The 11,825-nt window shown below is 35.0% G+C and overlaps 1 pseudogene across 1 annotated transcript; it reads left to right on the top strand.

The window, feature by feature from the left end:
* The first annotated feature begins 222 nt into the window (after nt 1–222).
* LOC145814416 (spermidine hydroxycinnamoyl transferase-like) lies at nt 223–9,894 on the top strand (annotated as a pseudogene). Its single transcript, XR_014357692.1, has 4 exons — nt 223–471; nt 1,785–2,519; nt 9,420–9,444; nt 9,555–9,894. The product of XR_014357692.1 is annotated as a spermidine hydroxycinnamoyl transferase-like (transcript).
* The last annotated feature ends 1,931 nt before the right edge of the window (nt 9,895–11,825 follow it).

Below are 11,825 nucleotides of genomic sequence, written 5' to 3'. Positions count from 1 at the left end.
ATCATTGCCTCTTCAGGGATGTTTAATTTGAATGTAAAAAGTTTAAATTAACCCATATTATATGTATGAATACTCTATATTAATTTTTTTTATTTGTACATCATTCTTCAAAAAAATATCATCCGTCGATGATTAGTTCTATTTAAAGCCTTAGACTTCACAAGAATGTCACAAGCACTTAACAACCAAAAATCCCTCCTCCTCTCTTTCTTCTCTCCAACAATGGTGACCTTAAAGGCCTTTTACATGGTGAAACCAACCAAGGAAACACCAACTGGGCTCATGTATTTATCAGATTTTGATCACTTGATTTCCATAATTCATGCACCTACTGTTTACTTCTATCAACCCTCTGGTGAGTTGACTCTAAATTCAGCAATACATACTCTAAAAGACTCTTTAAGCAAAGCACTCGCCATATTCTACCCTCTCGCTGGACGCCTCCAATGGATTGCTAGGGGTCGCCTTCAAGTAAACAATCTTTTCTATTTTTTTTAATTAATATCACGTTCTTTTATTTTTGGTTAATTATTATAGGAGTAATTAAATTTAAGGTCCTCAAAGTATGAGTATTGTGTCATTTTAATTACTGATATTTAAAAGTATTTCAATTTAATCTCCAATACAAAAACGTGTTTCAAGTTGGTCTTCCAATCTAACTTAATAGACGCATTGGGAAGTCAAATTGAAATATTTTTTAATGGTATAGATTTGGAAACCTTCCGCCAAAGGAATATTTTATACACAGTAGACAAGGAATCCATTCAATGAAATACCGTTTTTATTCTTTGGCACAACTCGATGAATTTAGTAGATCTTTTTACGAGGCCCATTATTTGTAAGCTTAGATCGAACTTATCCAACTTTTATAGTGTGATGGTTGGTTGTTCACAGACTAGCTATACTTACTTTTTTTGGACCAATATTAGCAATGTAGCTGATCAAATGATATAATTAATTTGTATTATAGAGCTACAAACCCAATCGAAGAAAATGTTGAATTGAATTGTACTGGTCTCTATTGGGGTGTTCTAAGCCTATATATCATGAATTGAACTAATTGTTTTCTTTTCAAGTTTTTTTTTTTTAAGAGAAAGAAAGAAAATAGTATACATTGGGGATCATATTGAAATATTTTCGAAAAGTATTTTAATTTGGTCCCCCAATGCGTCTATTAACAAAGTTAGATTGAGGAACTAAATTGAAACACTTCTTATATATTATGGATCAAATTGTCATAATTTAAATATTGAGGACCAAATTGAAACATTTTATATATTGGGAATTAAAACTGACACAATTTAAATATTGTGGAACCAAAACGACAAAAGACTTGTACTTTCAGCAACCAAAATATAATTAACCCATTGTTATAAGGGCAAATTATACCAATAATCCCAACATTTTGCCACTTATGTTATTTTGGTTCCTATACTCTCAATTGACTCAATTTTAATCCATAGTTTTGGATTTTGCATTAATTTCACCCAATAGATAACACCATTAAGGTTTTTGATAAAAAAATTATCACTAAGTTAGTTGACATTAAGTTACTAAATTAATCAATGAAACATGCCACTCATTTGTCATAAAAATAAATGTTAACAATTGAAATCAATTAAAGCAATTTGAGACAAAATAAAAAATTTTAAGTTAAAATTGAACAAATTAATATTATAAGGATTAAAATTACGCTAGTCAGTCAAGATTTAGGGGATAACGATGTGATTTACCCTTGTTATAATATTTGTTCTAATAGAACTTCCTGTAATATTTTCAACAAGATCAACTGCAACTCCATGGGTGCCTAGTTCCTCGAAGCTGAATCCGAAGCCAAAATTGATGACTTTGAGGACTTCTGTCCGAGTTCAAAGACTAGAGCACTCATACCATCAGTGGACTATGACAGACCAATTCATGAACTACCATTGCTTTTGGTTCAAGCAACCAAGTTTAGCTGTGGTGGATGGCTTGGGTATATCACATATCCTAGTTGATGGTGAATGTGCAGCTCACTTCATCTCCGAGTGGGCCAAAATCGCTCGCGGCGAAAAACTAGAGAACTTCCCATTTCTTGATCGAACAATCTTACAACTTGAGGATCCTTTGCCAAAAACAAGCTTTGATGTATCGGATTTCAACCCACCACCGCTCTTAATAGGCCATTCGAGCAACACAAGGGAGCGAAACAAGAAGACCGTCATGGCTATGCTAAAGCTAAGCAAAGAACAAATCAACAAGTTGAAGAACAAGGCTAATGCGTATCGAAATAGCGCCACCAGTACTAATCACGCCTTTACAAGGTATGAGAGTGTTACTGCTCATATGTGGAGGTGTACATGCAAGGCACGTCAACATGAAAGCGAGCAGCTAACTAACTTTCGGACCGTTGTGAATTTTCGTAGCCGTTTGCAACCAACATTGCCTAAGGGGTATTTCGGTTGCACTGCCTTGCCAGTAGTTACAACCACTACCTCGGGGGATATAGTGTCGAAACCATTAAGTTATATCGTGGAGAAGTTATAAAGAAGGTGACTGTAAATCATAAAGCATAATAATGCAGCGGATAAAATATCAGAATCATACCTTTTAGAGAAGAACATCGTGGGTAAATCACGTGCTTCCAAAATCTAATCAGTCAACGAACCCAGCAGTGGAGTGATACTACAAAATGAGTATCATCCACACAAGTCACAGTGCAAAATGGCTTGATCGTTGTTTTTTGGGAGAGAGTCAGAGAGAGAGAGTCTGGGGAAAAAGGTTATGGGTAAAAACCACATAACATATATCTGATATACGTATATCTTTAGATTAACTATATAATCTGATATATAACTAATATCTATCTATCCATCTATCCATATCTATTGATATGATAGATATAGATATCCTGAATGGTTATCCAAATAAGTTTTGAATTCAAATTCAAACTTACATAGATAAGGTTCAAAAGGTTCAGGTTCAAAAAGGTTCTAAAGGTCATGCCACATGGGCACCCAATTTCTAACATCTCCCACTCGGACATGAGTTGGCATGACACTACCACATTTCTATCTCAATCTCCCCCAAAAAAATAAACAATCTCATACTAGCCACTGCACCATGCGACTGTTGAGAACACCTGCATGTGGGAGCTCTATACTAGAAACTCAAAATGAGTCAGCATAGAGACATCAACCCAAAAAGAACAGAAATAATGTCTCATATACCCCAGACTCATCTAATTACACCGGTCCAAAAAACATCTCTAATCCCTCAAAAAGAGCATGTTTGACCCTTTCAATTCTTGCAATATATTCACACTCAATTCGTCTCTCATACAGAGCGATGCGAGTTACCAGCAGTGAATATACAACAGTGGTGTAATACTAGATGATCTTCCCTTTGCCCTCATGCCATTTAGTTTAGGATTGACCGCTTTTCCAGTGATATCCTTTAAGGCCGAATCATACATGGCCGCAGGCAACATACCAAAGTAGCAGAACATCAACCCCTTACCTTATGACATAGTCAAAAGTCACAAAAGGGTACATAAATGAAAGTCATATCAATAATGACACGTAAGACTCACACGGTGAGGAAACAGGGATTCATTCTCTCACCTCATTACTCGGTCGCCAAGCACATATAGTATGAATACATGCTACGGTGGAGTAACTCTTCCATAAAGAGTGACGTCATACTCGATACACCGTACAGATATTAGTCTAGTCGCTTTCTAGCGCCTAACCTGAATTCTCTATTTGCTCGCCTTTCAGGCGCCAAATGAGATCTCGCATCTGGCTAATCATAACAGGCACAACATGGAAAGTTGGTACTAACATCCATGTTTGGTCCTTAACACGACCTCATCTTGGTTGTAACCAAGGCGACATGCATAGTGGATTATTTAAGCCTCTCTTGGCTCCAAATAAAAATAAACCACTAGTCTCATCCTTGCTCGCTCTCAAGTGCCAAGGGTGATTGCTCGTGTGAGTGAGCCAATCTTGCCTGCTGACATCATCATCTGCTAATCATTATGACACTAACCATAATAGTGTCAACATCTCATCACCTCATAACAAATAAGTGATCGATTTTTAAAAAAAAACACAACCACAGTCTGCGCAATTCTAGATTCCAAGCATAACCCTTATCAGCACCTCTTGCGATAAGCATATACAACAGAATCCACCATTTGCGCCTCATATGAAGTGGTTCAAGATCACTACCTCTTGCGCAATTACCTCTCTAAAGATATTTTGGTGACCAATTTGCGTTCATTCTGGATGCGCCCAACTAGTGCATTGAATCTTACAAGAAGCAAATTAATATACTACTAATAAAGCATTTTATCCACAATCTAATGAGCATGGTCAATGTCTAAATAACTCAGTTGACCATTTACCAAAGATAACACTTATCATGCCAAATACGCCCACATAGCGTACTTCAGGCTCCAACAACAAAAAAGATCAAGGAATATAGGTCATCTGTTTCTCCCAAAGACAATCCGAGGATTCACTCAATAGCTAAGGCTCTGGCTTTTACCGATAGGTAAGTCAATGGATTTGCAATTTTGCATCTAGAATCATTCTAGGATATTCTCTATGTAAGTCATCGAAGACAAACCGAGAATTTTCCTAAAACAATCCCTAAGGATCATACATCTGAGCATATAAATTACATCACCCATGTCCATCATATCTAAAATAAAGGACTGCCTACCCTAGGTGGCGACAACCTTATAAATTCCTGGCTCATAATGACTAAGTAAGGAAAAACTTCTTTTTGGACCATTGATCATGCCTCAGTGGTCTTCATCGATCATCGTTAGCCTATCATGGCTTGATGAAATCTAAGAACCACTATTTGGATAACTGTTTTAGGCTGTAAAAGATTTATTGGAACTAGCAACCTTTTTACGCTCCTAACTTTTCACCATAAAAGCAGAAGGTAAATCCCTACGGATCTACTTATCCAATTCTCTAACGAGAAAGTTGGGTCACAATGTCCACAAATCAATGTCCCGAACTTATGTTAATCATAGCCTAAGTCAAAATAACCTCACTCCCCAGGAGGAAGTCTTCTCATGGTCTACACTTTCCTCAACGGTGCGACCTTTCGGTATCTAGCGAGCCTTATGCCTCAACAATGACTATCCAAATTACGCATAACTTTAGAACAGTTTCGCTTCATAATGGAAAGTCAACCAAATTATAGAAATGGTTAATCCTCAAAGACTTTGTCTTAAACTGCGCAACATTATCCACTTTCTAAAAATAAGGGACTAGAGCCTTTGGCATTATCCTAGGCTCTTTATTATCTTACGGAGCAATCATGAATGTTTCCCTCTCAATCACCCGGTGATGACGTAGAAAATTTTCACATTCGCTACCACGCAACTAAGAATGTAGAGTATTATTCTCTAATGAAGTAATCCATTAGTAGGCACATCGCTCCCACTGTCCCTAGGATATTGGAAATTTCTTTCCATTCTCAACTAGGCTACATAAAGCTCTATGCTTAGAATTCTCTATCTTATAGAATTCCAAAACTCTATTCATGTCACCATTACTAAGAAAACTTTATGTGACTCAGTTACACTATCACAAAGCTGCTTACCTATATGTACATGACCCGGAGGGTTTGAATGACCTCATACAATAATGCGCCACACGACCTTTTGTGTTTACAAGACAGCATACAATAATGCGCTATAGAACCCTAGGTCTTAACTTCGCAATCTTATGAGAAGTAGAATAAAGATAAGCTACTTAACGGTTACAGATCGCCCATAGATGGCTCTCTGCTAACCCATTACTCAAAATGGAGTGTAAAATCTGATATGGAGGGCGCTTAGTTAGGGATATAGGCAACAAACTAGTGCAATTCCCAATTGTGAAACATTTTGCGCCATTATCCACCTAACATTAACAATACTCAATTCCTTATCTCTACTACACCATTGTGTTATTGAGTATTAGGAATAATCAATTTTCTAAGCATCCATCTCTCTTCACAGAGCTTTCTAAAAATAACTCAAATAGATACTCGCCACCTTGGTCAAAACTAAAAGCACGAAAGCTGTTATCTAATTGATCTCAACCTCATATGTGCAATGTCAAAAATCATCTCAAAACTTTTGACTTATGGGAGATCAAATAGTCTTGACTCAGATGCGTATCATAATCTATAAATGTGTCGAGATTGAGGCTTAGCTATCATACCCTTACACATATCTAGTCACAAATATCATAGTGGACTAAATGCGCCAAAACAAATGACCTTCTACGGCTTTCCTACTTACTTGTGCGCACCCATTGCGAACAAAGTTACACATTCACATGAGAGCAGGATGTCATAAGCGAGTGGCCCCAAGAAGGCCTACTCAAACCATCGTGTCATCATCTCATTAATGTGATTAAGTATAATAAGCCACTGGTTCATGACCAATGTCATAAACTAATTCCAATCATCTTAATGTGTGAGTTCTCGAAGACAAGTTTTAAAGGTTTAGGCCCAACTAGGTAATGACTCACGACTAATTCATATTCACTAGATCATAAAAGGATGTCATGGAGATATCAAGTGCGCCTAAGTCGCAAATTTAACTAGTAAGTGCTAATCCCCTACACCTTCAAGTCAATTTTATTCTCCATATACTTTATTGCATCTAGTTGAAAGATGACGATACTCCTCTTGCCATATCTATTTCTCGCTTCATAGTTACTTGCAATTAATTCTACTATCCACAAGAAGGAGAGAATAAGCTATCAACTATGACAGCTCCTGAAGTAACTTAAGCGCGAATTAGGCTAAAGAGTCTAATTCAACACAATGCTCTCACGAGTCATGCGTCAATTCTTAGAGTCATAACAACCTTGTTGGCCTTAACCTTTTCATTATTATGCTGCAATGTTTGCGCTTAGTGGTAAATGTTATTCAAAAACGTTAGCCTAGCTAAGGAATCATACAAAGAAGCCCCTCCTCATGTCTCACACTCAAGTGTGGAAACAGTAAGTGTCCAGACTTAGACAAGTTGGCAATGCTAATAGATTTTGCAGCCACTAAGCGCTAATCTTATCACATAGTGTTAATAGATTTTGCAGCTCCTAAGCGCTAATCTTTTAACTTCACGTGATATTTCAACACACACTATTATAGTGCATGAAATTTTGCTCCATCCACTCCCAATAATTGGGTAAAGAGCAAAACACTGCTCATACTGGCTACTCGTCTTACACTTAATGACTAATTTATTTAAGCTCGCATTTCTTGGATGGCGTGACTCTTGAATGTTACTTCATCTAATGATGTAACATTATTTACAAGTCAAATTACAAAGTCAATCCGCGCAGCACAATAGTCAAGATCATATACAGATCTATTCAAGGCTTACTAATTTCATAACTCCAAAACTCACCAACCAAAAGTACGTAGCGTGCCGCTAACCATAGCACACACATTAGTTTTTATTATGCCAAACAAGGCAACAAAACCACGGCGATTTTGAGTCATGTTTCCTTACTTTGGCTCAATTAAGACTTAACCTAAAGTCTCCAAGACTTTTGCTCATCTAAAAAATGGGATTACATTGTTCACATTTGAACATCTTTACTAAGTCTAGGTCAACCAATTAACTTCCATAACCTAAGTCAATTTAGAGAGAAATTCGCATTAGGATTAATTTGATTAGCATAATATAATTTTACCGCAAAAATCTAAATTAAATAGTGACAATATTACACAAGTCGCAAGATCGAAAATCTGCCATGCTCGTAATCATCTCTTGCGCCACAGGTGACAATTATCCAAAATTCAATTTAATTTATGCCCAAAATATTGGTTTTCGAGAGTAAATCTACAAAGATTTCTCTCAACCGAACAACCTCCCACTAACTATGGCATATTTAAAAGCATGATAAAAAATTCTAATTCCATACAATAGCATCATAATGTAGATTCACAATCAATACATGCTATGTTACATTTAATAACGAAATTAAAATAAAAAAACAATTAATCATGCTATTCTAATCACAACATATTACAAACCCTAAAAAAAATAAAATGCTGTATTTAATATTCAAATTATGCCATAACAGAAACTGTATCATTTCTGAAATTTCTGAAATTTTTCTGAAATTTTCTGGAATTCTAAATAACTAATAAACACACATTAAATTAGAAATAAAAAATTCCAGAATCTGATAAACTGAAAAAATTATTCCAGTAAATAGAAAAACATTTCAGAAGTCTACAATAAAAAATTCAACCCCAGAAAATAATTTATGCAATACCAGAAGCATTTTGAAGCATAAATAATGAATTATAATCACAGGAAAAATACTTTTTATTTTCATAAAATTTTCAAAATTTTACAAAAAATAGAAAATATAATTCTGAGTCTAACGGTACTAACCACGCTTAAAACAAAGCTATAACAAATTAATTATGACCATTTAACGTAATTCTAAATTTAAAAACAAAACAAACAGACCCTTACATCAGCAGCCAAGCCGGGAGGGGAAAAACGGCGCGGCTCAACATGCGGCTCGGCTCATGGCTCAGAGCGCGGCTCGGCACGCGGCTCAGCACGCGGCGCGTGTGTGTGGCGCGGAGGGCGCGCGCGTGGAAAGCACGGAACAGCGGGCACGTGGAGGCGCGTGAGAGCGCGCAATGGCGCGTGAGAGCGCGTGGAGGCACGTGGAAGCCTCCCACGGCGTCAGGTGGCGCGTGAGGCCCGCGCTCCGCCTTCCAGGGTGTTTTCTGGTTCAATTTTTGTACTGCCGAACTCCATTTTTCACAATAAAAACATTTATGGCATTAAAAATAACATTTAATGAACATAAAAATGAAATGTATCACATTCTCAATCAATGAGAGTTGAAGTGCAAAAAACCATGCACTTCATCTTCCTCCTCCATTAATTTTCATGTATATAATGTGTATATATTTATATAAAAAAAATACACATATTTTAATGCATAACAAATAAGCATGAAAAAACCCATATAGCTCTGATACCAATGTAAATCATAAAGCATAATAACGCGGCAAATAAAATATCATAATCATACCTTTTAGAGAAGAACCTCGTGGGTAAATCACGTGCTTCCAAAATCTAATCAGTCAACGAATCCAGCAGTGGAGTGATACTACAAAATGAGTATCACCCACACAATCACAGTGCAAAATGGCTTGATCATTGTTTTCTAGGAGAGAGTCAGAGAGAGAGAGTCTGGGGAAAAAGGTTATGGGTAAAAATCACATAACGTATATCTGATATACGTATATCTTTAGATTAACCATATAATCTGATATATAACCAATATCTATCTATCCATCTATCCATATATATTGATATGATAGATATAGATATCCTGAATGGTTATCCAAATAAGTTTTGAATTCAAATTCAAACTTACATGGATAAGGTTCAAAAGGTTCAGGTTCAAAAAGGTTCTAAGAGTCATGCCACATGGGCACCCAATTTCTAATAGTGACAGATGAGTACATTAGGTCATGTTTTGTTTTTCTGAAAAATGAACCAAATTTATCTATGTTTGGAGCTTTCTGATTGGACTCGACTTCCATTATATGGGGTGGATTTTGGGTGGGGAAAGGAAATTTATATGGCACCTGGAATAATTGGACATGATGGGAAAGCATTCATCCTCCCCGGTCGTGATGAAGATGGTTCTTTTCTTATCCCACTACGGTTGCAAGAAGCACATATGGATGCCTTCAAAAAATTCTTTTACGACGATATCTAATACCATGTTAACGATATCTATTGTCTTCAAAAAGTTATTTTCTTATTTCATTTGTAGTATTTTATCCTAAATATTTATTTCTTGAAGAGAGTTATTGCTTGTATTGTAATGAAAATAATTTATGAATAATCTTTTGAGTGCACATCTGGTGATGGCAAGCATTTTGCCACAAATCTTTATCTTTGGTTTGGTTCTCAGGATTTGTTATCTAAGTTTTGGGGGAAAAAAAAAATGAATAATTAATTTTATGAAAAAATAATAAATAATAAAAGAACTCATCATTTTTTGAGGGCAAAAGTAATTTTAAAAATTAAAAAATAATATTTTTTTAATATTTTTTTATGAAATAAATTTTTTTTTTAAATTAAAAAAAAAATGATTCTAAAATTAAAAATGCCACCCCCGAGAATTGCTCAAGGATATCGGAGCAACGTTTGTTACTGTGGCAATGTAAAGTAGCTAAATAGTATGATTACTGGGATATTGCTGATACTCTTATCACTTTGTTTGAAACAAGTCATTTTAATAAATTTTTTAGTTAAAATATGAAGTAAAAATTTAGTATGTTTGGGACATTTTTTAATTTTGTATGAAAAAACATGGAGAAAGTAAAATAAAAATAGAATGCTTGATTTTTTTTTTATAGCTTGTTGACTTTATAGTATTTTTAATTACATTTTGACTTCTAAATTAAAATTCACACTTTTCAAACGATGTAGAGATGTTCAAAGCTCACTTGAGTAAAGTTGTTAAACGAATTAAATTATTCATGCTTGACTTATGTCTCCAGTTTGTTAAAATTTTGTTTGAGATCATTTTGTTATATAAATAAATCAAGAATAAATATTATTTAAAACTCATTAAATTTTCAAATCAAACTTAAATAATCTACTTCTCAACTTGATATACTTATATGCATTATAAAAAATCAAATTAATCAAACTTGACTCGTATTTAATTTGTTAAAAACTCAATTAAGTTTGGCTCATTTTGTAAAGAAGTTAAAATTGAATGTATCTTAAAACTCATTATATTTTTTAACTTGAACATTTTAATACTCTACTCGACTTAACTCATTTAAGGCTTTACACTTGAATTGAAGAGAGAGGTATAGAAAATAACGAGGCCCAATAGGCCACAACAAATTGGAAATGACTGGCCAGCATGCAAAGATGATTGTATTTCATTTAACATTCAACTATGTATTACTACCCGTCTTAGCACAACTTATTTACAATTAATCATGAAGAGAAGGAACTTTCAATCCCGAGGCCGAATATTCAGTCGTGTCTTCCTGTGGTGTTTTCTGCGATGCTTTTAAAACGACGTTATTTTAATATTATTTTTTATTTGAAAATACATAGGTTTAAAATGGGTGTACTATATACATTTTTAATTATGTTATTTTTTTTAGTTATAATTAATTTTTTTTCTTTAATTGTGACATTATTTTAGTTATTACTCATGAAATTTTTAGTATATCTCATGTTGTATTTAGTTATGACATGCATTTTTTTTAGTTATGATTCAAAATTTTAAAATTATACAATTTTCTTATTTAGTTATAATATGCATATAGCACACACCTTAATCCTAAATGACGAATGAACAAGACGAGGGCGACAATAATAGTAGTAGTGAGGCAACGCTAATGGATCCGCAATCTCCTCTCTCTCTCTCCTTGAGAGAAAACAGATGTGGATCTGCTTAGGATTTCGAATCTGTTTTATGTTGTTTTTGGTGATCAATTTGATCATTTTTGCTCTCTATTGGAGCTTTTGGTTTTTCAATTTTTGTGGCTTGAATGGTGTTGTTTGCTAGAATATGAAAACCTGTTGATGTTAAGCCTAACAAAAAGAAAGAGGTTAGACTACAGCAGCAACAAATTGCAGAAGAGTTGGTGTTAAGCCTTCAATGGCAAATCTTCGAAGCAGACTTCTCGCCGGTCATCTTCATTCGTGGTTTGTTTTTTCCCTCTCCCTGGTAATTTCCCCTAAACGGATACAAAAGAGAAATATGGGGGAAAAAAAGAGTACCAAAATGAGTCGGACTCGTTTAGGCACCACA

The sequence above is a fragment of the Camellia sinensis genome, unplaced genomic scaffold, assembly GCF_055761805.1.
Source record: "Camellia sinensis isolate YWXY unplaced genomic scaffold, ASM5576180v1 Unanchor10, whole genome shotgun sequence".
Lineage (NCBI taxonomy): Eukaryota > Viridiplantae > Streptophyta > Magnoliopsida > Ericales > Theaceae > Camellia > Camellia sinensis.
This window is presented reverse-complemented; position numbering and strand designations above follow the sequence as displayed.